At 44.6% G+C, this 20520-nt stretch overlaps 2 long non-coding RNA genes across 7 annotated transcripts in view; one reads left to right on the top strand and one right to left on the bottom strand.

Annotated features, from left to right (window-relative positions):
* The window catches only part of LOC102073253 (uncharacterized), a 76032-nt gene extending 56041 nt beyond the window's left edge, over window positions 1-19991 (top strand). Inside the window, exons 1-3 of one of the 2 annotated variants that reach the window (XR_012582616.1) lie at window positions 8565-8704; window positions 14759-14838; window positions 15872-19991. This is a non-coding gene — a long non-coding RNA (uncharacterized LOC102073253). Of the gene's footprint in view, window positions 1-8564; window positions 8705-14758; window positions 14839-15871 lie in introns of those variants that run through there. The other variant, XR_012582617.1, reaches the window with a different exon arrangement.
* Window positions 8580-20520, bottom strand: part of LOC106629784 (uncharacterized) — a 316151-nt gene continuing 304210 nt past the window's right edge. For 4 of the 5 annotated variants that reach the window (XR_012582612.1, XR_012582611.1, XR_012582614.1 and 1 more), the window contains 3 exons: window positions 13567-13740; window positions 12783-12833; window positions 8580-11969 (listed from right to left, as the gene is read on the bottom strand). This is a non-coding gene — a long non-coding RNA (uncharacterized LOC106629784). Of the gene's footprint in view, window positions 11970-12782; window positions 12834-13482; window positions 13741-20520 lie in introns of all 5 variants that reach the window. The other variant, XR_012582613.1, reaches the window with a different exon arrangement.

The following is a 20520-nucleotide window of genomic DNA, read 5'->3' as shown; positions in this document are numbered from 1 at the left end:
CAACCAGGGCTGCACCACGGGAGAGAGGGGCAGTGGCAGCACAGAGCTCTACTGAGGTTTAATGCATATACAGAAAACCTACTGACTGCTGAGGTTTAATGCATATACAAGAAAACCACATTGCCTGCCAGAGTAACTGCATGTTGGCCAAAAGGCTGCTGAGGCTTCGCTTGCTCTTGAACCCTGGCTCATGTTTTACATCCTTTCTCTCCTCAGAGTGTGCTCACTTTAGAGCTCTGAGTTACTCAGAGTCCTCAGAACCGAAATGGAGACTTTGATGAGCACCATGATGGTCCTGCTCCACCTGCAGCTGCCAGTGGCAGAGCCTCCAACAGCTGAACACACATTTAGGTGTTTGCTCTTTCCTAAAGGCAAAACTTGCATCCCACAGAATCCTGAAAAACCTCTGAAGTCGTTAATTAAGGTGGAAAGGCAAGCACAGGAGGGGAAATCCCACTCTGGCCAATTGAAGTTTTATTTGTGCCCTAACCTGGAGAACAAAACCAATTAAGAGCAGCAGTGACCCTGCATCCTGTGCAGCCTCGCTGTGCCTGAGCTGTGCAGGACCAGATTTGTTCTTAGGGCAACACAGCTGGGGAAAGGCAAACCACAGCACAAGAGATGGAAACAACGAGCAGAGGAATGAGGAGAGGATGAAAGCAGCACTGAGAGTGATCTGGGTGCTGGGGAGCATCTGCTGTGCGTGCACAGAGGGACACTGAGCACAGGAGTGGCTCTGGAGCTGCCACGCTGGATGTTCACTGCACAGACAGGGCTGTGAGATGAGAACATCCCCACGTTTCCATGGCTGTGCACAACGTGTGTGACTCTCACAGTGACCACAGGCCCCAGCAGCTCTGGGTGAGTGCCTTCCTTTGAGTAAACTGCACCATCTATTTCCAGAGCCATGCAGCCCCAGCTCAGAGATCACAGGGATTTTTGCCTGATTAAAGACCAGAATAAATTCAGAGGCCAGGTTGTCTGGCTGTTGTAGCAGCAAATGTGGGAAGAAGGGCCTTGGGCTATTTTCCTTGACACGGAAAACTTACATGACAGAACATTTGATGTGTTGATTCTATTTTTCAAATACTGCCTAGCACAGACAGCAGAGCTGGCTGCAGCTCAGCCAGCATCAGCTCTGCCCTGCACAGCCCAGCTCTCCTGCCTTGCAGGGCAGGGCTGGGCTCCCACAGGGCACAGAACCTTTGCCCAGGTGTCCTTAGCTCAGGTGTATTTTTTCAGGTGCCTTTCCTCAGGTGTATTTCCTGAGGTGTCCTTAGCTCAGGTGTATTTTTTCAGGTGTATTTCCTCAGGGGTCTTTCCTCAGGTGCCTTTCCTCCTTATTATGATATCCTGAAGGAGGAGGTTCAGGTGAGCCTTGATGGGGCATTTGGCTGCTGGGATCTCTTGTACTGGTGCTGGTGGGGGACTGGGACAGAAACAAGGCTGGCTGGCAGGTCCTGAGAAGAAATATGCTCAGAAACAGGGGAAGATTATAAAACTGTACTTTCTGCTTTGTTTCGTGAATAGTTTTAAAAGCAAAAGCAATCCTAAATCTTCAAGGCTGAATCTTTGGTTTTGTCAGATTTTCTTTTCAACGCCAGCACTTCAGAGCTTGCGGACAGAGCTCTAAAGCTGCTCCAAAGGGAAGTGCTGGAGTGCAGGGACAGCTGAGGCTCCTCCAGAGGAGATGGGAGGTGGCAGATGGTGGTGGCATTTGCTTATCAGAATGAGAGCTGTGGCGTCTCTCAGGGTGCTGGGAGAGCTGTACAGTGAAGTGAGAGTTGTCTGTGTGCACTCACCAGCTATTGCCTCTGGTCTGGAAAACTGCTCCTGTTTGGTGCAACTTGCTGAAAAGATGAATTTAGGCAAGGAGAACCAATGGGAAGGGCATCAGTCTTGTGCTGGGCTTGAAGGGAAAGTCAGCAGGGCTGCCACACCTCTTACCATCACCAGGAAACCCAGAGTTTGGACTCCAGAAACAATCACTAAGGGTTGGAAGGGCATCCACATCAGAGGTAACACCAGCCCCACTGAGAACCTCAGCTCCAGCCATTCCAGATCCCATTTTCAGTGTCCTTTCCTTGTGCTCACATTTTTAGTGTCCTTTCCTTGTGCTCAGGCCTGTGACATCCAGAAAGTGATGTCATATTCTGTTTTAACATCTAAAATATTCAGACTATTTGACTGGAGAGGCTGTAGACCTGTTGGGTTGGATTTTTTCCACACACGGATATTGCCAAACTCTCTAAGGATATTCAGGTTTTCCAGCCTTTCACCATCCCTGTTTTGTCCTAGAAAGAAAAATCAACCCAATTTACTCCTTGTGTGCTGCAGACTCCCAAATAAGCCACAGCAGAAGGATGAGGTGCTCAAATGCAGCACAGCCATAACATCCTCATGGGAGGCACCTGAACCTGGAGGTAAATGCCTCTCACAGGGAGCAGTGAGAATTAGCAGGGGCTTCCCTTTGAGCTGTGCAGGTTTTGGCCGCTTTCCTCAGCGGAGAACACTGAGATGACTGGGAAGGAGCAAAGGCAGATGTGCATCCAAACAGATGTGGTCATTCTGCCACTGGGGCAAAGCCAGAGCAGCTTTAGGATGAGAATGGAGATAAATTGGAATAAAAAAAAAGGTATGGGAGGAGAACTGGAACCCTAATGTTGCTTTTTCTTTCAAACTGATCTGTACACATGTCACACAGTTGGATGTATGAATAGTAAATTATTCTATTCATTTCTCACTCTTGATGAACAGTAAATTAGTCTAATAACATTTACTGTTCAATTCATTGATTGTCAGAGGGAGATTAGAGGCAAATAGCTTTTAAGTCTTTCCAGCTGCAAACATTAGAGTTGTCTAAAGTTGTGATGTTTGACTGTAATTAGCTGCAGCTCTGCAGCATCCCCCCTCCAGCTCTGCCAGCCTGGGGCAGCAGGGACCCCAAAATCACCTCAGCCAGGTGAGCTCTGACAGAGCAGGAACAGAAATTCATGGGTTTAATATCATTTACCCAAATGGCACAACACAGCAGGAGCAGCTGGGCAGTGGATAATCCAGAGAGCTGTGAGGGGTGTAGGGGTGTGTTTGGGTGTGTTTGGGGGTGTGTGAGCAGCCAGGCTGTGCCATGGCAGGAAAACCCTCGCGGTTCATGTCTGCTGTTCATGTCTCACACTGCCAGGAGGCTCCTGGGGCTGGCACCAGTGGGATACAGGTGTTTGGGCAGACAGAACAAGGCCCATAAAGCAGCAGAAGAGTCAGAAATGCCCACAGAGCTGCAGAGGGATGCCTGCCCTGTGGCTGTGTGCTCCTCTTTGTCATCCTGCTGCCCCTGGCCCAGCCCTGTGCTCCCAGCCACTGCTGCCCATTGAACAGACACAGAATTACTTGTGGCCAGGAGAAACCATAAACAGCAGAATCATTTCCAGCCCTGCCACAGCTTGGAGGTGTTTATTACCTTTATCTACACCCTGCTCCCCTTTCTTTCCACAGGACTAAAGGAGTAAATAAAAGCAGCCTGCTCTTGCTATGCTGGTCAGGCTTTGTGTCTGTCCCCGATGTTCTCTGAGACACCAGGGATGGGGGAATTCATCCCTGCTGCATCCCAGAGCCCAGGGATGCTTTGGATCACCTTCTGCAAGCCCCTGCCATGGCTGGGGGTACTGTAACTCCACCAGGTTGTTCAGAGCTCTGTCCAGCCTGGCCTTGGACACTTCAGGGCTTGGGCATCCACAGGGGTTGTGCCAGAGCCTCACCAATCCCCCGGGGAAGAATTCCTGCCTAATATCTGATCTGAACCCCCACTTCCAGTTTAAAGAGGGTTAGCCCTTGTGTGAGCTCCTAAATGGGGTAATTCCTCATGTCCTGTCCCTCTCCAGCTGTCCTGTGGCCCCTCCAGGTGCTGGAAGGGCTCTCAGGTGTCTGTGAGGGATCAGCCTGGGCACCCAGCCCTGCTGCTGGGGCAGCTCAGGTGAGGTTCCTGGCACTGTAGCGTGGCTCTGGGCACTGCAGGGCTGGCAGGGCTGGCTGGAGGAGCTGTGGGCATGGGCAGCCCCTGGCACAGATGGGGCTGGTTCAGCTGTGCAGATGCAGCTCCCGCTCTCCAAGCATGTGGGCTGAAAGCAGCCATAAACCAGCACTCCCCATAGTCCAGCAAAATTCGCTTTCATCAGAAAATAGGAAACATGTTAAAGCTCACTGTGTGCAAAGAGCTGGGTTTTGGTGGAATGTTCCAGTGGGAAATGTGAGGAGATGTTTCAGTGCCTGGGGCACGCTGGGTTTGGGCTGTACCTGGCTGAGCTCACCTGGCATGGGGCAGGTTTGGGCAGAGCTGTGCCCGAGGCTGGGGCAGTTTTGGGCTTTGGGCTGTGCCCAGGGCTGGGCAGTTTTTGACAGGGCTGTGCCCAGGGCTGGGGCAGGTTTGGGCAGAGCTGTGCCCAGGGCTGGGGCAGTTTTTTACAGGGCTGGGGCAGGTTGGGCACAGCTGTGCCAGTTTTGGGCTTTGGGCTGTGCCCAGGGCTGGGGCTGACTCCCAGCACAGGAGGCAGGAGCTGAGCAGGGCTCCCACAAAGGCAAACAATACCTCAGCTGCAGACAGGGATTAATGTCACAGCAAGATCTTATTAAAGACAAGGCTTCTCATTTAAATTTCTCCGGGTGTTTGCTCATTTCTTTCTTTGCTTCCCCTCCTTCCCATGGAGCGACCCACAGTAATGAAAAATGTCAGAACTTGGGGGAACTGGAGTTGTGACTGCTTGGATGGGGCTCCTGTTCAAAGCTTTACTGTTCATGCCTTTCTTATCCTAAGGTTTTCAAATAGAAATATACACACACCTTAACAACAAAAGGCTGTGATGACTGCATTGTCACCAGATAAAACTGCACTAAAAATAAATAAATGCTGCATTTAGCATGATTCAGTAGGCAGGGTCCTTATTATTCTTCCACCATTCAAAGGCAGATTCAGCTCCAGCACAGAGCACTCCATCTCTGTGGCATCCCTCACTGGGGCTCCTTTCAGAGCTTTTTCTGCTCACGGATGCAGAGGGTTCAGGGTAGCCACGGGTGAGTGTTGTGGTCACTGATGCATGTTTTTAAGTGGCAGGACACAGGGAAGAATCTTGGTTTAAGTGTAATAAAAGTGAGGTCCCGATTTGTTAATGAGGAGCATTGTCTGCTGCAGACACTAATTTCACTACAGGGTGCAGTCTCCAAACTTTTCATTCTAATTAGAATGCATTTCCATATTCTTTATCAATTTCTCCCCTTATTGAAATCTTCTCAAATGACCTTTTTTTCTTCACTTATGACTCATCCCAAGATTTTTATTTTTCCCAAAACAATCATTCAGATGCAACTGCATTTTTCCAGTAAACACGCTGAAAAACAAATGACCTTGCCAGCTCATGCCTACACAGTGGGAGAAGGGCATTAGCAGTGCAGAGGCTGCTAGTAATAATGCATGGGAAAATTAAGTATGGGAGAAGACCTTCTTCTTCTAATTCCTCCAGCATTTAATTTCCAAATGCCCTGCAGTAGAATGTGTCTGGAGCAGGAGCTTAATGGCCACCAAAGAGCTCCAGCAGTGGGAAAACAAGTCCTGACAGAACAAGGGGCGTTTTATGCACATAGGAAAATAGGTTATCTGCTAAGGAGGCTGTTTTTTATTATTATTTATTTCCTTCAGCCCTCCACAGCTGTGTCCGGTTCCAATTTTTCTAACAAAGTAAATTATTAACTCAAGCTGACGAATTGGTTGGTGTTGGTAATAGGCTTTCAAAATGATTAGTGATATATACTCATTACCCAAATTAAAAAGCCATATTAAAAATAAGGAGAGGAAATGTAGCAGCATTATCAAAGTAATAATTTCTATTTAGTGCATATCTTTCCTGAACTTTGGCAAATGTTGAATTATGCAAGACAAACACTAATCTGAAAGCATTCTAATTAATGATGGTATTTCTTTGCTATCAAATTAAACCCAACACATTCACAGTGCATCTGACTTAAATGTTATCACAAATTCTCCACACTTTGAGGAAGATTGTTGATGTGTTTGAAAATATTACACCTATACACAAGTTACCAGGCTTGAGCCATGGTTCCTCCCTTGCCTGAGGATAATTATTAATGGCAAAGACCTGTATAACTCAAAGTTCACCCCAAGGAAATAATAATGGTAATAATGCTAATAACGATAATAATGGTTATATAGTAATAATAATGGTAGTAATTATGATAATGAATTATAATAAAAGTAATTTTATAAATTATTGGTTTTATTTATTATTATTATTAATAAAAAATCTGCAGGGATGAGTATCTTGGCATCAATTAATCACAGTGTTTGTAATCCAGGGTTTGCCATACTTTTCACTGATTAACAGTATCAAACACTTATTTTCCCTTTAAAGATGCTCTATAGATGAAAACATATTTACGAAACTTCTTCCAGAATAAAAACAATAATCATGCAGGTAATCAAGTACAATGTAACTGCTGAGCTTTTGAGTTAAAGACCTGTCCAGGCTGCAGCATCATTTTTGCTTTGTTATTATACGCAGAAAGCTAATAAAAAAATAATTTTGAAAAAAAAAAATTACATTAGTGATTTGCCAGAGCGAATGTAGATGTCAAAAATGCTAATGCAGAGAAGCTGTCAGGAGTTTAAATAGATTTTTCACTGACTTGCCGTTCTTAATTATAGCTCAGCACCCTGTACAGGTTAAAAAATGCTGGGTTCCTTCGAAACAAACTACGAGCTCTTTGCCATCTCATCAAATTCTCCTTCTCTTTCTTTCAAATGGATCAATCAGATGCCAACACATAACATTTTTCACTTACATCTTTTCTTAAGCTTCCTTATCCGCTGCAATTATATTTTTACCCAAACCTATCCTGAAGGGGATAGAAGAGATTTCATGGAAGAAGCATAATTGGCAATTGAGCTTGCTCTTTTCGTGGGCTCCTTTTATGAGAAAAGATAACGTTCTGTGTGGTGGAAATTCAGCACTTAAATTAGGGGGTATGCTGGCTACTTAGTTAAATAATCTAGAATAATCAGGTCAGGAGGGAATAGCACATGGCTTTGGCTGAATGTTTTGTGTTAATTTTTCAGATAATGTAATTCCACGCACTACCCGGGGCTCAGGGGCGCATCAGCAAAGCGCCTGCGAGCACGGGATTGACAGGCTGCTGCTCCAATCCTCTGACAGGCACAGGGAGCCATGGAAAAGGGATCCTTTGTTCTTTGGGGGCTGTTGAGTTCCATCAGTGCCATCCTCGGAGCCCTGGGCACCGTATTAATGCTAATGCTGTTAGGGAGATGGAGAGCCGCCAGGAGGGAGCAATAATCAGCTCACAGAATCACTGCACATATTCATGGAGCTTGTTGTGGGGTGAGATCCCAGAGCCCTGAGCCTTCCTGAGGAGAACAGGAAAATCCAGCTAACATCTCCCTGTCACCCTCCTGGGCTGCTTTCACTGCAGACGACCTTGGGCAGCTGTGCTGCAGTTCTGCCAGACTCCAATGATGTCTTTAGTTCACCGTGTGTTGGGTTTTGCCCAAACAGAAGGCCTGGCTCTGAGCACACCTCTCACCATGGGGAAGAGCTGCTGACAGAAGTTCCCTCAGCAGCCTTGGCATGCTCTGGGCTGAGCTGTGGCACAGATGGATTTCAGGACTCGCTCGTCCTTGGGGATGTCCAACCAATTGGTGAGAAATCTCCTTTCCTCTCCCTCTCCTGCCAAAGCCCCAGCTCTTGGATCACAGGATGGTTTGGGATGGAAGGGACCTCAAAGATCACCTTGTGGGCAGGGATGTAACCTGAGGTGGCTTTCCTGGGAAAGGTGGGTGGTGAGCCCTGGCCTGTGGTCAATCACATCCTGCAGATAAAGGATTTTTGGGGAGAGCAGAGCTGCTCCATGCCCTCACTGAGCCCTCTGCTCCAGCCCGAGGGCTGTGCCCTGCACCCAAGGGCAGCCCAGCCTGTGCTCTAATGAAAATCTGCTCCTCTAGCAAAAAGGTTCCTTGAAATCAGTTTGAATCAAACCTAGAAAAACTCAAATTATAAGCAAAATTTAGCCTGATGGGACAAAAATAAAAAGTACTTTAATCGGGGCAGGATAGGAATTTACCTGCATTCATTGCCCAAGCTAGGGTGAGGAAGCAACTGCTGTAGAAGAACTCACAAAGAATTTATTTTTAACGTATTTTACGGCATTAAAATAAATAGATTTATTTATAATATATATTTCATAAATATATAAAATATATATTATAAATAAATCTATTTATTTATATGTCCACTTAATATTTTTCATTAAGCTGGGAGGCAAGGATGAGTTTCCACAGACAAGGATGAATTTCCACAGACAAGGATGAATTTCCACAGCCTGCTCTCCACATCCCTGCTCCTCTGACAAGCAGCCTGCAATGGGACTGGCAGATATTTCATGACAGTGACCCTCCATGGTAACCCCATGGCTCAAGGCTTCCATGGGGACATCATCCACCAGGTCTGGTCCTAATCACCACAGGGAGGACTCTGAAGGGAGTGAGGATCCTGATGGAGAGGAGAAGGCAGCATGGACAGCTTCTGGACATAAAGTTTTCCTTCTCGTGGCTGTGCAATCCACAGGGACAGAGGTACAAGACTTGTCACTGGCTGTGCTAATGCCACGGAGATGTTCTACATGAATTGTAAGTTGTCTTCAACCTGAATCTTTGTTGCAGCTGCTGTCAACAGCACAAGTGAAGATCCCAAAATATAAAGCATTTTGAACTCTTTCTTTTCATTTCCTTTCCATTATACCGGGATGATACTGCCTTATCTCAAAGACACACTTGCATACTTGCACTCTATAATGGAGAAACAGCACTACATACAGGTCCCTAAAAGTAAACACCAAACTCTGTAAATGTTGCATATAATTAGGAAGATTCTTCTGGATTTATTATTTTTTTCCCCCAAAGCTGTTACTGCTTGATATGGCTGTCATCTGTGTCACTTCTAGGGAAAGATTTTCTATGTTAGAAAGGGAAAATCAGAGCAGCCAGCTAGTAACTTGTTACAACAGGGAGATTTAAGGTAGAAAAGAATGAGGCAGAGCTGCTGACAGCACTGTGGTGGCTGTGCCTCCTCCTTAAGTGGAACAGGTCAGGATCAATCTTTGTTTTAGAGGGTCTCTTTTGGGAAGAACAACACAAACCTCACACCTGATGGACACAAATGCCCTTCAGACTGCAAAGAAAAGAGCTGCTTCCTGTAAATATCCCCAGCCCAAGACCAACAAATCAAATTCAGTCACAGCTTCATAATTCTGATCTAATTTCCTAGTATATTAATTTTGACGATTTGATTTCACTGATCTGTGGAGTCCATTTCAGTTGTGGCCTTTATTTGATTGCTTAATTGGCTTAGCAAAGCCTGGGTGCATCAGCTCTGCTACAGGCTCGCTTGGCTTTGTGTGTGCCTGATTTTTTCTTCTTGTAAGGCCTATAAAACATAAACAGAACTTTACATTAAATGGTGGTCCAGCCTGGAAACCCCAGGGCAGAGATAATCTCAGTTACAGGGAAAGCAGTCTCTAGATTGGTTTGATGTTACCTTGTTCTATTGTAAATCAAGGCGAAGGAGGAAGAAGGGTGACTCCATGGATAGCAGAAGGCTAATGAATTACTTTATTGGACTATATTATATAAATTTCATCTAAACTGAATGTGCCAAGCACTCACTGCTCACTCTGCACTGAGTCTCGTGACTGTCCTGACAGTCCTGACACACACACACACACACACACACACACACACACACACACACACACACACACATACCCTGACAGGCCAAGGAACCAAAACACCATCACTTGGGAAAAATAATCTCCACATTGCATTCTTTGGCACAACACAGGCACAGCAAGTGACAAGAATTGTGTTTTCCCTTTCCCTGAGGTTCAGAGGATGTGAATCTCAGGAATCCTTGGGAAGGATTGTGCCTTGCTGTTCTCTGTGAACAGAAATGTGGTGACACCGTTCAGCTCTGGCGCTGCTCGAACGCTGGCACGTGCCCTCCAGCACAGGTGCCCAGGTGAGAGCAGTGCCCAGGCCTGGCCAGGAGCTCTCAGGGGCTTTGCTGCTGGCAGGAGCAGGCTCAGGAGCAGCTGGTGGCAATCACAGGGACAGGGACACCTTCCCTGTGCTTCCCTGCCACCAGCACACCTGAGCAGACCCAGCCCGGCTGCTGCTGAGGCAATGCGCTGCCATTCCTGGGTTTGCCTCATTTGCATTTAAACAATCAAGGGTTTTAATTAAAATGCATAAATGAATCATCCAGGAGAAGCCCCATCTCCCGTGTTATTTATTTTTTATATTAAACCTTCAATTTGATGGATAAGTGCTGCCATTGGTCATTTCTGCTGAAATGATCCCATCAGCAGTGAAATATTTGACAAATCTGATGTTAAATTTTTCATCTCTAGCTTTCAGCACTTGTGGTCCATTGAGATAAATAGTACAGCTCACACTTTTGATCTATTCTTTGAAGCTCTCTGGGACCAGCTCTCTGTTAGAGAGGGAGAGGCACAGGTCAAGGGATGTTTGGAGATGCAAACAGTGCTCTGCTGATGGCTCTCAGACATGGCCCAGCACATCCACAGTGATGAGTGTCCTCTCCAGCTCTGACAACTCTCTTCTTTCTCTACAGAGACAGAATTTGGGGGTTTGCCTCTGATCTGTTGATAAAACAAGAAGTAATGTGGACTTTCTGCTAAGTGAAACCCATTTTCTTTATGCTTTTCCTTTTTTAATTATTATTTTTACCCTGTAACAGTGGTGTCTGCAGTCATCACAGGAGATCCTCCTCCTGCTGGAACACACTACTCTGCAGCATGGCACTGCACATTTAACTCCAAGGAATGTAATTTGTCCTAAGAACTGCATCCTACAGAGAATAAAGCAGAAAACACACTCTGCTGGTAGCTTCTCTCAGAGGATTACTGTAAAACTAAGCTAATAACAATGCAACATTCCTTCAAAAACTGAAATCTTGCTCACATGCTAAGAAGCTGTAAGAGTAACAGCATCATCTGGTGGCTCCTGCCACAAAGAATGGATTAATTGATTTTTTTTTTGTTCTACTTTCATTTAAATTCCTCATCTCTCAGGTGAGGCCAGGTCCTGAAGGAATGTGTGAGAGGAGAAACAGACGGAAAATGATAAAAATGAGAGAAGGTAATAATGAAATCCTCAGCTATACTGGAACATTAAACTGCATCTGATATCTCAGATCTTTTTAAAAGGATTTTTTAAAGAACATTGAAAAACACCATCCTCATTGAAGTCAAGCTTCATTTACAGCAATGCCAGATGGGTTGGGATTTTGGAAGCATACATTAAGAGCAGGAACGATGCTGCTAAAGGCCCTGAACCTTAGATAAGGATTGGTGCAAACCTCCACAAAACCTTAAAGACAATTCCTTTTCATCATTTCTTTTTGTAAGTGCCAGATCAAACCCTTCCAACTCCTCCTTCACCTTCCTTTTGGAGTTCTCACTGATCTCCTCAGCACTCAAGAGGTGGTGTGTAAAAATGAGATGAGCGTGCATTAGTTTGCACAAGGGTTTCAGTGTGCAGAAGGGTGTTATTTCGATTATGAGGGCAAAAAGCTCAGTCTGTGGTTGGTGAGGCTGAACCAGCCTACCTGAGCTGTTGGACCTGCCCAGCCCAAGGGGCTGCAGCACCCCCAGAAATGCCCAAGGTCCCCCTAAGAAATTCCCACCATCCAGATGAAGCACCAGGGCCACGCTGGCCCAGAGAACCCAAAGACTCCAGGATGAGTTGTTGCAGAAGCTGATTAACAAGGCAATAACATGAAAATTATTCCTTCTGGCTTTATTGGTGCGCAGTGTCTGTTTTACATTCATATAGTTTCTGTCCTATCCTTGGCAGTTGTCTTCTTTGTTGTATTCTTACAAAGAGAGAAATATCAAAACATTAATTTAAGCTGTCACAATGCAAAGGGCTGACAGTCATATAAAGAATTATCATTGTGGCAGAGAATGGAGACAAGTTAGTGAAGGAAAATTAAAGTGACTAGCTAAACAGAACCAAACTTCTTGAAAAATCCAGGATATTGCCATGACAATTCAAATAGCTCCAACTTTTTCTTTTTGTGTTTTTCAGCTCTTTCCTACACAGACTATTATCAATCTGATGGGGAAAAGAAAGAAAAAGAATTCACTTCATATGTACTCTAGTTTTAGTGAAATATGTATTTCAAAAGAGAAGATTCATCCTGTACCAGTTTGTGAATAAGATAAATTGCAACTAACATCAATCTTTGTAATTTTCCATAATTGTAGAAGTCAGACTGACCAAGATTACAGCCTGTCTAATCCTTCTTGCCAATGCATACAATATAGAAATGCTTCTTTGTCCTCTCCAGGTCTCTTATGGAAAACAAAAATGATTCCTTTTTACCAAACAATAAGGTTCCTGCAGGTGGTGGCTCGGGGTATCAAATTGCCAAAGAATAAATTTAATTAGTTTACAAATAAGAAGAGACTGGTTAAGAGAAGAAAATAACCACTTCAGCCTTGTGTTCTGCTGTTCATCTGTAGCTGTTGGGACATTTTACTCTGTCCTTAAACCTGCAGGAGCCTCAAGGTGCCTGTCCATGCCCACAGGCCAGACCCTGCACACTAACCTGCTTTCTCTGGGAAAGAAAATCAGTGGAATCTTTTCCATAGGACACCTTTCCAGCAGGGAGAACAACACTTACCCTGTGCTCTGGCCTCTCACCACAAGCTGCCCTCCTGATGAGAGGAGGATGCTAGGAATTAAATGAGAAGAGTTGGTGAAACATCCCAAATTCCACACAAATTCCACACAAATGGTGAAACATCCCAAATTCCACGTGATTGGTGAAACATCTCAAATTCCACCCAATTGGTGAAACACCCCAAATTCCACACAAATTCCACACAAATGGTGAAACATCCCAAATTCCACACAATTGGTGAAACATCCCAAATTCCACCCAACTGGTGAAACACCCCAAATTCCACATAAATTCCACACAAATGGTGAAACATCCCAAATTCCACACGATTGGTGAAACATCTCAAATTCCACCCAACTGGTGAAATACCCCAAATTCCACATAAATTCCACACAAATGGTGAAACATCCCAAATTCCACACAATTGGTGAAACACCCCAAATTGCACCCAGAGGTCTGCTCCTTCCAGCAATGCTGTCTGCAGTGTGAATTGAGGCACTCAGCAGTGCAGTGGCCAGCGGACCCCATCACTAACGAAGCAGGAGCCCACAAGATTGCTTTGTACAGCCCAGATCCACAATTAATTCCCATACACAGAGGCAGCCACGGAGTTCTCTCAGCCAGCACATCAAAACCTGAGCGAAGCACCCGAGGCTGAGCAAATCCCCCTTCCCAAGGTGATGATGAGTGAGAGGCTTACACGGCTCATGCCAGCAGGACAGCGGCACGGGGCTCCCTGCGGATGTAAGGACATGAGATCCTCTCCCATGCCCATCATCCTTACCTGTCCCTGAGCTGTAATCCTGGAATTAGGCAGGCAGGCAGGTGGGAGATGCACAGCAGGCTCTGTGTGTGTGTGTTTGCAGCCAGAGCCAAGCCAAGGGGCCAGCACTGCCTGCCAGAGCAGCCTGGCCAGAGCTGCTCTGTCCCTCTGCACGCTGGAAACGCACCTGAAACACTGCAGAAAAAAAACAAAAATCAAAAAACAACAACAACAAAAAAAAAAACAAAAAAAAAAAAAAAAACCCAACCAAAAAAATCACAAAAAACCCCTCCAAACCCCCCAAAAAACAAAAAAAATTTCCCCAAACCAAAACCCAAAAAACAACAACAACAACAACAAAAATAACACAAAAAAACTCTCCACCCCCCTCCCAAAAAAACAACAAAAAAACCCCCAAAACAAAAAAACAACAACAACAAAAAAAATCACAAAAAACCCTCCAACCCCCCCAAAAAATGAAAAAAACCCAAACCCAAAAAACCCCAAAAAACTCACAAAAAGACCTACAACCCCCCCAAAAAAGCAAACCCCAAAACCAAAAAACTAAAAGAAAAAACCCAAAAAACCCCCCCAAAAAAATCACAAAAAACCCTCCAACCCCCCCAAAAAAACCCCAAAAAAACCCCCAAAACAAAAACAAAACCAAAAAAAACCCCAAAAAGCCAAACCAAGCAAAAAAAAAATCAGAACAAAAAAAAAAAACCAAAACAAAACCAGCGAAGGACTGCAATCACTATAATTCCCCAAATAAATCAGATGTACATTATGAGTTGGGAAAGCAGACAAGAAAACACTTAGAAACATAATAAATGTGAATAGCTGCAGTTACACCAAATGTAGCTCCATACCTCTAATTGTATCAATTATTTTTTACGATTGTGATCTCAAAGATGTTAAGTTTTGCTAAGAAGATGTATTTGCAAGTTACTTTGATTACTGTGAATAATGGGAATGTATTTAAAAGCTTCTGCATATTCACTCTGGCCCCCTGATCCCCCTTTGCAGCATCCTGAATCAGCTGGCAGAACACGAGGCACTTTAGACACTTCTGCTTGAAGCATTCAGACAATCCTGGAATTATTTGGGCTACTCAAATGCAGAGCCTTTGTCCAAGCTGTCTTTTCACTGATCCCAGGGTTCTTATGTCTGATTTTGCTTTTCACATTTTTCTCTCTCTTTCATTTTTAATCAGATATGTTTTACTGCGAGGAAGAATTTGACCATTTTCTATTGTATTCTGAGAAATAAGCCTACTACACCCAAGCGTTCAAGGTAATTTCATTTCTGCAATAGAAGGTATAATTGAAGAACCATATTTTCAATGTAAGATATTGTCTAAAACTAGGCCCTAGCATGAACCCTGGTCAACTACATACAATCCTCTTTAATATGGCTTTTGATAGCATTCATTTAACACTCTGGTGCAAAGCCTTCAAAGGGACATTGAATGAAATTAAGTTTCCAAAAGAACTGTAATAGTAACAGAAGTCTCTTTCTCTGAATTAATGGCAATCTTAAAATCTGCCCTGCTTTGAAACAGCGCATTAATCCACAATGGAAATGTTTACATAGCATTTAAAACTAAAAACAGGATTAGCAAAAACCTTTGCAAGGACAAGATATATTCAGTTGGATTTTAGGAATGGAAGGAAAGTTGGAGGGCTGAAATTAGACTGGAGGAATCCTATGCAAAATGTATTTGGCCTTGGTCTTCAAATAACCCATGTAGAGCCAGTCCAGCCCCCTTGAAGGGTGTGCTGCTTTCCCCCAGGAAAATACACAGAGATTCTGCATCCAGAAAGGAACAAGCAAAAAGCTTCTGCAGGGCAGAGAACCAAAGGCTGCCAGAGGAGAAGGGCCTTGGCTGCCCCTCCATGGGGACCCTGGTCCCAGCTGGAGAGGAAATTCCTCCTGGAGACTTTGATGCCTTCAGTTTGAGCTTTCCCACATCCCAGCCTCTGCACTGGTTTATAACTCTGAACCCCACACACAGTGCCAGCAGCTCTCCCTCAGCTCAGGCACACACAACAATCCCTGTCCAGCCCAGAACCAAGGACAGCACTGCAGCTTCAGCCCCAAAAGTGCAAAAGGGAATGGAGGGAGCAACCTGGGAGGGTGGGACTGCACAGCCTGAAGCTGGGTTTGGACAGTGAACCCAAATAGGGAAATGTACCAGAACTTATAAAAGTGTGAAAACTCGAGGAGTCCATCCTGGGTGTAGCCCTCGCTGGGCTCTTGTACTCCCCAGGGTGCATCCTCTGAAGGCCTTTTAATAAATCTCTGCTTTATTCTTTCCCTCTGTCAGCCTCTGTTCCAGGGAGCCTCTTTAGGCATCACCTTCACCAGGTTCTTACTCCTCCTTCCCCTTCTCCTTTGGGCAGAGCAGAGCAGCAGCACCAGAGCTGCTCTCAGAGCTGGGCACTGCTGTGGCAGCCTGGAGGGGACGAGAGCCCAGGAATGTGGGACAGCATCCTCCACAAACCACCTGGATGAAGGATGTGCCTTGGGAAGGATCATCTGCCACAGACGTCTTTCATGGAAAATCCTTTCCTTAGGGTTTTTCCTCCTGAGAAGCTGGGAGGCCTCAGGAACAAAATGCAAACAATGGTTATCTGCTGCTGTGGGATGCAACAGGTGCATCTGGGATTGGTCTCATGTGGTTGTTTCTAATTAATGGCCAATCAGAGTCAGCTGGCTCGGACTCTCTGTCCCAGCCACAAGCCTTTGTTATCATTCTTTTCTATTGTATTCTTAGCCAGCCTTCTGATGAAATCCTTTCTTCTATTCTTTTAGTATAGTTTTAATGTAATATATATCATAAAATAATAAATCAAGCCTTCTGAAACATGGAGTCAGATCCTCGTCTCTTCCCTCATCCTCAGCCCCCTGTGAACACGGTCTCACTCATCCTCACCCAGCACCAACCATTCCTGCCATGCTCCAGCCTCTTTTGGCTTTTGTCCTGCTCCTCCTTTCCCCTGCACACCTGCACACACAGCTCAGCCCCTGCACAGCCCCCCGGACCCTCTTTCCAAAAGAGAATTCAGAGTGAGATGAACAGGAATTGTTTTGGGAGCAAATAGCAAACCTCTGTGAAGCCTTGGAACCTGTTCTTGGCAGACTTTTTGATTGCTCCAGGGTGTCTATGCCCACATGTATGTACTTCTGCAGCAGGAAAGTACGGCAAAAATGATTAAACACATGAGGAAAGAGGCTTCCATCTAAAAAGTGATTAAAAAGACTAGCATTGTTTAGTTTACAAAACACAAGAGTAAAAGATGATATAACAGAAGCAGAGAGAAGGGGCTATTTATTCTGCTTTCTCTGAAGCACAAATATGCATGGAAAGGTGAAGGGAAAATGCTGAAAACATTCGTGCAGTGTATAATCAACCCTGCAACTCATTGCTGCAGGATATTAGGCAAATTTTTCAGAAATACTTCTAAATGTGTTTGATGTGACAAATAACAAGCCTCAGCTCCCGAGGTGAAGGAAAAGCAAAAACAAACCATCTCCCCAAAGTGGAAGGACACTCAGTCCCTGTCCTTGTGCTGGAGATGGAATTCTTGTCTCCAGAGGGATGGCATTATTTATTTATCAAGTGCATGATAGGGAAGGGCTGGTTTCCTTCGAGCTGGAGGTTCTGTGGCAGGCAATTAAAAGGGTCAGCAAATGCAGCTGTGTGAAGCCATTGCTTCAGATTCCTCCCAAATACATCAGCTTGGGAATGCTGAAGTGGCTCAGGTTTAGTTATGGTTATTCTCCCAAAAGGCTGTTAACAACATCTAGGTAGCAGTCAAGGCTGAGAATGAAAATGGAATTAAATAGATTCATGTCTTTAGAAAATTCTTGTTTCTACACATTCACAAGAAACATTTTCTCAGTGGGTCCCTCCTGTTTTGGGTACACAAGGGAAACTGTTGTACCTCCAGTGTTACTCCAAGTTAGCAGTGAGTGGAATTGGAATTTCAGTGCCTGCGAGCAGCCAGGAGGGAGCTGTGGTGCTGCTGGGCTGGGAAGGTGCTGCCACAGACAGAATTAGTACCTGCTTAAAATGTACATGGAGAACAAACTGTCTTTTTTTTAAAAAAAAAAAAAGAATTTTAAACGCTACTTCTGGCTTATGAATAGTTTCCTTGCAACTGTCAGGCCATCTGCTTGGAGAGGGGTCTGTGCAGTTATGAAAGGGATCTTAAAATATACTCTCCTCATAAACATCTTTTGTTTGGAAAATCCACAGCATCACATAATGCAGTAAATGGCAGCAGGGGCTGAAGGGAAGCATTTTTAAATGCCAGGGATGCAGCCCTGGATACAGCTGCCCCCTCCCCTGCGTTAATGAGCTCCTTAAATGCACCCCAGCCCCGTTTGCACAGCCCAGACTGGCAGCACCCACCTGCTGGGGAACAGGCACCAGAACTTCCTTGGGTACATCCAAAATACCAAACTGCCTGGTGGGCAGAGCAGAAACGGCTCCTGCAAGGCAGCTCTCAGAGATTACATCATTCTCACAGCCAATTTCTGCCTACACTGCACCATTTTCTGTGGGGGTGTGTGTGGGAAAAACCCCAGCATACGTTCTGTGTCCACAGGCAGAAAGGGCAAATGAGGGGTGTGCAAGCACATCCAATCCCTGCATTTCCCAACTTCCATCAGCTCAGGCTTCAGAACTGCTTGCTACATGAATTTATACAATACATACATATGCACACAAACATTTATTTGGTCTGCATGCTTGGAATATGAAATTGTGTGTATGAGAACAGTGCTTTGCTTTCCTTACTTTTTTTTTTTCTGTTTATTTTCATCATTCTTTGGTCATTTTTTGTTTACTAACTTTTTGTTATTCTAATGTAAGTTCAAATATACAAAATGCTAATTTTCTTTTACATAAAAATGTAATAAAACTTTCTGGCTTTCTTTATAAACAAATTTCAGCAGGAAGGTTGATGGGATGCTGTATACCAAGTAAAGAAGAAATACTGTTTAATTATCTTCCATATAAAATCCAATAAAACGTTCTGGCTTTTCTTATTTTTCTGTACTGGGGATTAACATCAGTGTCTTTGTGATGAGAAATCTGCATTCATGGCTCCTCTATTTAGATTTAAATAGGAATTATCGTTCTTGGCAGAAAGGGATCTGTCAAATATCACAGCATTTGTGGCAGGTGGTCACTGCATTGCTCAGTACAGACACTGCCTGCTTAACCATAGCCTGAAGTAAACATCAAAAGTCAATTATTCTCTTTGTAAATATTTTATTTATATTTTGGAGGCTGACAAACATCTTTTCGGCGCTTGGCTGAGGCCTTGCTCCACGGATGATAATCCCCCTGAACCTGCACTGGGGTGGCTGGGAACGTGCTCAGCAGTGCAGGGGCAGCAGCAGTGAGTGCTGGGTTTCATAACCCAATTCTCTGCCTGGAAACCCTTAATGACTTGGCTGCCTTGGAGTGGCCAGAGCTGAAACTTGTCACGGCTGTTACCCAGAGCAGCTGCCAATTAGCACGACAACCATGGGTTATTTTGCCTTTCCTCTGTTAAAATGTATTTTGAATATAAATAATGAAAAAAAAAAAAGAAACCCAGCTCTAATTCCTTGGATTTAACACTGTGGGGTGGGAAAGGAGGAGCTCTGGTTTAATGGCCAGACAGGCGTGTGCAGTGGATGCACTCTGAGCAGCACATCCAGAACAGGAGCTGAGCTCCGAGGGTCAAATGCCTTGAAGAAATGTCTTGTTGCAGGGTGAACCTGCTAAAACAACCTGACAGCACCTGGCAAGTTCCTCATATATGGCAGAGTCCCTCCCAAACCAGCGTGGTGTGGCAAACGTCTGAAGATGCTGCTGCACGTTTTAGATCCCTGTCTGAACTCTGCCTGAACTCTTTGGGCCATTAACTAATCAGATCATCTCATTTAAACAATGTTATAAAAATAATCAAGTACTTCTGCCTACATAAATACAGTTGGGATATATTTACCCAAAAGAAGCAGGGTTTTCTTGGGCACTTACTCCTGGCATTTGGGGAACAGAAGGAGCACAAAATGTTGGGGAGGAGCAGAATTCTCTGAGATGGGGCTGTGGGTAATTTTCCCTGCAAGCCTGTTTGGTGGCAAGTTAATTGAGTCCCACATTACCCAAACTGCAGTGTACTAAAGCACTGGGTGCTCGTTTCCCTGCACTATTTGCCTGGCAAAGGCCATCTGTTCTACCCCATCCCTGCACAGGCACTGCCTCTATTGTTGAAGCAGGATTCACACACACGTGGATCAAGGCAAGCATGTGCCTCTCCCTGTTTTGATCCCTAGAACATGGATTTTTCATTTTCTTTGTTTCTTTGTGCTCACCCAGTAATAATACTTGTCATCTGAGAATTCATATTGATCTTGTCATTGCCTTAAAATTGGATGACAATTACTATCTTTGTCAAAATTCGATCTGATGAAATGGCTCCAATTAGGAAGGAAAAAGAAGGAATCCATCACAGCAGGGAACATTGCATTTGGCTTTGGAGCAAGGAAGCTTCTCTTAAAGGAAAACTGAGGGGAAAATGGGAACAAGCATGACAGAGACGAGGATGCCAGTCTGAAAACCCACAGAAATTAGGTATACATAAGAAATGAACAGCCATTTCATTTTTGCAGTCCTTATCTGTCTGCAGATCTCAGTTGAAGCTCCCCTGGCAATAAATGCCAGTAACTGTTGTTTTCCTTTTGTGATCTGGTCAGACACACAGTGGCAGTTGGCACCAGGCTTCCTGCATTTCCAAATCCAGTTCTGATTACCAGCATAATTATAATACATTATCAGGGGTAGATTTGCTGAAGTTCATAAAATGATAAAGCATAAATTACATCATGTTTCCAGACACTGATCTCACCTTGAAACTAAACATAAAGAGGTAGCAAAAGAGTTGAAAACAAAAGAAAACTTTCATTGTTACTGATATT

Source organism: Zonotrichia albicollis, chromosome 14 (genome assembly GCF_047830755.1).
Source record: "Zonotrichia albicollis isolate bZonAlb1 chromosome 14, bZonAlb1.hap1, whole genome shotgun sequence".
NCBI lineage: Eukaryota > Metazoa > Chordata > Aves > Passeriformes > Passerellidae > Zonotrichia > Zonotrichia albicollis.
This window is presented reverse-complemented; position numbering and strand designations above follow the sequence as displayed.